A 6,508-nucleotide genomic window follows, 5' to 3' on the forward strand; every position below is an offset into this window, starting at 1 on the left:
CTTCCTTATCACAACGCGACATTTTGAAAACGCAGAATTTCAACCGCACAAACAAGTAAACAAACGAAAGCTGACAGCCAAACGCACAGCATGCCGTGATCTGAGCATAAAAAATCATCACAAATACAAGCGTACAACACGAATGTATGTGGATAGCTTATTTTCGATACACTCTTTATAACGTTTGATTCACTTTTGTGAAAAAAGTGACTTTGTGAGAGTGTAATGACGTGACATAGTAGAATTAAACAGTACAACAACAGTACTATTAGTGACAATATTCTACTAACAGCTCCAGCGGAAATCTAGCTACAATTTTTTTTAAGTATCGACTCTGGGACTAGGAAAATTTTGAGATTTCTGATATCCAAATTCTATTTTTGGATCCGATTATTTTAGAATTCGTAAATTTGCCGAAAAAATCAATATTTTCATTTTTCGTTCTGTCTTTGCAAATTTTATTCTATTCGATCCTTTCTGAAAGAAACGTTGCAAAAAACTTTTTTTTTATTTATTGTGAAATGCAATATTTCGTCAAAATTTCAACAGTCATGTCATTCTTTACCAAATAAACATATTTGAGTGAAACTTTCACAGATCCTAGACAATACAATAAACCTAAAAATATTGTTTTTTGCCTTTCTCTATAGAAAGGTATTAGAATTGCTGGAAAAACCGACTTTCGAACGGAGCCTCGGAGCCTCGGAGACCCATAGTGTTATATACCATTCGACTCAGTTCGACGAGATCGGAAAATGTCTGTGTGTATGTGGGTGTGTGTATGTGTGTGTGTGCACTTTTAGAAGATATTTGAACGCGCTCAATTTTCTCAGAGCTAATTGAACCGATTTTAACAAACTTGGGCTCGTTTGAAAGCTACTGTCGGGTCATTGATCAAGTTCGAAGATCAAATGGTTGTGACTTTTGGTTCCAGATATATGATGGTATAAGTGACGTAACCGACAAAACACATTGATTTTTATGGCTCTTATGTATATATATATATATATATATATATATATATATATATATATATATATATATATATATATATATATATATATATATATATATATATATATATATATATATATATATATATATATATATATATATATATATATATATATATATATATATATATATATATATATATATATATATATATATATATATATATATATATGGGTGCCAAAATTTTAGGATCAGAGGATTTTAGGATTTAGGGTGCTGCCCGGTGGTAAAGGTTTGACAATTTTCGATCTTGAAAAAGCACCATAGGGGGGAGTACATGAAATTTCCAAAATCGAAATTGTTTTTTGATGCCAAAACTCTTAAAACTGCATAAAACATAGAAATTTAGTGTCATCTCAAAACAAAAATTTTTTGAAAAAATCAACTTTCTGGGACTTAGAAAAATTTTCATATTTTTTCTAAGTCCCAAAAAGTCGATTTTTAAAAAAAATTTTTTTTCGAGATGACACTAAATCTCGACGTTTCATGCAATTCTAAGCCTTTTGGCATCAAAATTTTTTTTTCGATTTCGAAAATTTCATGTACTCCCCCCTATGGTGATTTTTCAAGATATATGAAAATTCCACTAAGTGGGCTAAGAAGGCTTTTTTTAGATTGGCATCACTGTTCTCATACAAATAGGCAACGCAAATGTCAAGCACTAGTTTGGAAAAATGATGCTGACTGTGTGACATAAACACTCAAGCATGCTTTTGTGAACTACTCGAATCAATCTGAATCAATTGGCGTCTAAAATTATTTAATAAATGTATGAAACATATTTTCATGAGACTGTTATGAAAGAAGAGAAAGGCATTATCACACCACTAGGTAGATTAAGAAGGGTTTTTCATATATTTTCAATACAATTTGTGAAAACAATTGATTTTGACACGCTCATGGAATTTGCCAATACTTGTTGATAAATTTGCATTTAAAAATTTCATGAGCGGGGGTCATACTTTCGTCATAGGTTTTGAATCAATTGTCGACATAAATTTGTTTTTCAAAAATTTTCAGGATTTTTTTTGTACGTTTTATTTAGAAAGTCATTTTAATGATCGAACAGAATCAAATTATAAACACTTGACCAAAAAACAAAAATGTTCATTTTTTCTGTGTGATTTTACGAATTCGGACCCAGTTTTATGATTTGTTTTCGATATAACACACGATCTACACGTTTCATGTAATTCTAAGACATTTGACATACATTTTTTTCTAAGTCTCAGAGTCGAGATTTTGCAAAAAAAATTTTAGAGAAAACACAAAATCTCGACGTTCTATGTAATTCTAAGACAAGTCCCCGAGAGTCGAATAAAAAAAAATTTTCAAATTTCATGAAATTTAACATTTGGCATCAAATAAAAATTTTATTTCGAATATATCTCGTACCCACGGTGATATGAGAAGAAAAGTTTCAAATCAGATATTTGACAACTACACAAGACTGCGTTAGAAGAAAGCTTTCGAAATACCGACGAAGTCTCCTTTTTTTACATCAGCTATATTGGCATAAAAAATGAGTGCTTAAGGTTTTTGTGGTTACTTGGCTAGTCTAGTTCCAGGCAGATCTGTTTTTTTTCGTGTTGGACCAAAACATCTGGGGATTGTGTCTTGAGGTTTTTCTAATAAGAAATATTATAAGGTGATATTATTCGAAGTTGTGAAACGTTTCCTTGCATCACTTTTTACTTCATGACAATGGTTTTGTACGTCCAGACTTATTTTTGGAACCCGATATAGGTGTGAAATACATTGGTTGAAAGCAACCAAAAACAAGTAAGTCATTGATTATTCCGGAATTATAATCGTGGTATTCGATAAAAGTATCACTTTTGAGCTGAGTCAGTTAGTAAAATAATTAAAAAAATCTCTACTCAACATAAGGAAAAGCTCGATCGAAACCATATTTTTTAGAATTTTATAACCAAAGACTAATGTGCTTAGAAATAAATGGTCCTATATTATAAGTTACAATAAGTGAAATTCAATGGCAAAAGCCATTTGAAGATCACCCGTCACCACTAGTGAACCCGGCGACCAGCAGCTGGATCCTTTCACTCGGTAGCAATGTTTCATTCCTGGCCGAATACCATTTTCCACGATGTGTAAATAACGCCAAAAAGGTTAATGGTCGGTATCTACTTAGTACATCCTCCTAACTGCCAGCTACTGTGAACTAATGCTAAAGTCGGTAAATTTTAATCGATATGGCAGAGAACACATTATCGGAACATTGTAGTTGCCTTTGAGGAATGGCTTCACTGTTCTGACTGGGGTTTCCTCATGAGGTAACAAATTGATTTAGGTATTGAATATGTTAACTGTAGTGCTCCGACATTTCTAGGAGTGTTTAGCATAATTTTTACAAGGCAAGTGGTAATAATTTTCATTGCATTTACATGGTTTGTATTGACATTGCGATTCAATCTTCGATGGCTGAAAGATCGTTATCGTTTTTTTACTGCATTTGCAGAATCGGCGCACGTCGTGACGGTGCACATGATAACTCATGCTACCGATGGTTAGGTTGTTTTGCATATTCGTTGCTAATTGGTAATCAAATGTGTTCAATGATGGTTAGTTAGACGTAATACGAGTATTTTTTTTATTTTGGGTGATACAGGACAAAATTAAGAGCGCAATCTAATATCTTCAGTTACTTCACAAACAAACACACAAAATTCGAACATACGACAACTGGCTTGTAAGACCAGCGCCGTATGCATTGACTCGTTAACCCAGGTCAAGTAGTTCAATAGTATTGAAAAAATGGTTTGAATTGACCTAAGTTTTAACGAGCCTATCACAGTTTGCCACTGATGTCATCCTCTCGTTTGATTTGCGCGGTGTGAACTATCGTACAAAAATGGAATCTATTAATATGTGATTGGATACATTTCTGCTTTAGTTAACCCTACTGCGAGCGAGGAAAGTGTTTGAGTAGCTCATGGATGATGAAACTCATTTGAATAAATGGAATACCAGTTAGCTGTTTATTTTGATTCTCTGGTAACTAGCAAGCCGATTTAGAACTATCGGCGATAGATTTTTCGGATCTAATTTGAAGTGCTTGTCTCGGTAATTTGTCTCATTTAACTTGATTGGAAAGCATTAATATTGTGCGCCTCAAAATATTTTTTAATTTGTCAACGAGTCGTGTGCATACTGAAATCTCCATTTACATACGAATAAAACGGTGGCGCGCCGAAGGGTTCAGTAGAAAGTTGTACTATGATCATAGATACTTCTTTTCCATTAAATGTGGCTAAACATAGTGAACTATCTCTCAGCATAAGTCCTCAGACCCTATCATTGAACCAAACTATAATCGTGTAACCTAATTGAATAGTTTTAAATTGATTTATTCTTATAAAGCTTAACATTTTTTTTTCTAAATTTGCTTCCAAGAATTTGCTTGAGTGTATTTAGGCGAGAACGCGTGAAAGCGATCCATGCGAAGAGAATGTGGTTCACTCGCACCAGCTTCTTTAACCATAAGCACACACTCAAAGTCTGTCTATTCGACACAGAGAAAAAGTGCACTTTCCTTTTTGTGCGATGTTCGTCGGCGGCCTCCCCAGTATTGAAATGAAACTTACTCGATGGTGAATCACTCTAGTAAAATGTCATCACTGATCATTTGAATAGGACCCCTCACTGAACTCGGTTCACCGTCAGATTCAGTTCAATTATCATTTGCATCAAAACAACAAGCATCTTATCACTACATGCGTTGTAACTATGACAATTTTCGTTCATGTATTAATAATATCAAGTTACAATATGAACAAAATTTACATCTTATAAAATGCACATAAATGGAGCATAGTATTTCCTACAAATTTGTATTCAAGAACATGTGAAATTGTGTGATTTAAAAATTACATGTCTTGAATTCGAATGAAATAAAAAATAAAAGATCGGATAGCAACAGCGTGACTTGAACCGAGAAACATTAGATCACAAGCACATCGGTTACTCGACTGGACCGCAGAGCTCATATCTGTTCATTGAGTAATTGATAAATATAAATCCATACTGCGGCACTTCGTGGCCGAGGGCAAATCACACTTGGAACATGTAAAATTCTGTGCGAGTGGAATATTGCGTCATTTGAAAAATTAAGTAGTTGTAAATTGTATCGTTTGTAGAATTCTGTCACCTGTAAAACTAATTATTTTTTTCTGTGCACTATTACTGAGTTTATTGGTTCACGGTTACTGATTCAATATTTTTCGATTAAAATACATGTATGAAATCTTCACTTGAATCGCTGTTTATAAAATTAATAAGTTTGTACGTTCTCTTTATTGAAAATTATCATTATGATATAAATCGTTGCATTTGTCCAGGTTGTATGCAAGGCACGACTGAGCACGATTACCTTAAAAATGAAATAATTCTAAGGTTAACAGAATAAACACAAAAAAAAAAAAGATGACGTTGAATGCACTAAATTGTGACAAATTACAAACTCAGACAACCTCAAGATATTGAGGTCGTTCATATACAAAATTGATTTTTCATGTCACTTTAAAATCATCATAATTGACCTCCGTTTAAAGGATATTTTACAAAAACTTTAAAATGTAAAAAAATGGACGTCATCAAAATAGAATAGAATCAATTGTTTTAAAAGAATCTAATTGTCAATTTTATCATACGCAAAAAAATCTAAGCGCTTAAAGTAGAGTAAGTTTGTAATTTGACAAAATTTAGTGCATTCACCATAATCTTTTTTGTATTTATCCTGGGAATTATTTCATTTTTAATGTAACCGTGCTCTGTCGTGCCTTGCATACAACCCTCTATTTTTTTTAATTTCAGCGAATTTCATTTGAAAAGACTTTTCCTATCACACAATGTTACATGTTCTTGCATGTAAATTTACGTGAACTGCAACGTTCCATTCGTGGGACGTAAAATCACAAGGATTTCCGAAGTGTGTGTGTAATTGAGATGTGAATGCATTTTCTCACGTTCTTTCATATTTTCGAAATATTGTAATCAATTTTTGATGTAATACCTGATGCTGGAGACGGACCTAATCACTGATTATACCATATTATAGGGTAACAGAGGTATTTTGGCCACTTCATATATTTTGGCCCACCTAACAAACTTTATCGATTTTATCGGATTTTATCGATGTTAAGTAACCGATGTTGCATAAATTTGAAGCTAATCACATTAAAGTACCCATTGCGGAAGGGTTTTTCAAAGATATTACAACATTTGGTGGATATTTATTCAAAGTGGGCCATAATAAAATCAATCCTAAAGTGGGCCAAAATACCTCTGTTACCCTACGCTCTCCGTTAAACTACTCACCTAGAACTCACCTTATGAATTTACGTCTTCTGAACTTCAAAAATTTCTGAATTTTATAGTTAATTTGGCACATGTTTAATACATATTGTTAAGTGTCAAAACATGTAACATTTTTGTAAAATTTAATTTTTATGCATTACTTCATGAGTGAATTTGC

The sequence above is a fragment of the Malaya genurostris genome, chromosome 2 (assembly GCF_030247185.1).
Source record: "Malaya genurostris strain Urasoe2022 chromosome 2, Malgen_1.1, whole genome shotgun sequence".
Classification (NCBI taxonomy): Eukaryota; Metazoa; Arthropoda; class Insecta; order Diptera; family Culicidae; genus Malaya; species Malaya genurostris.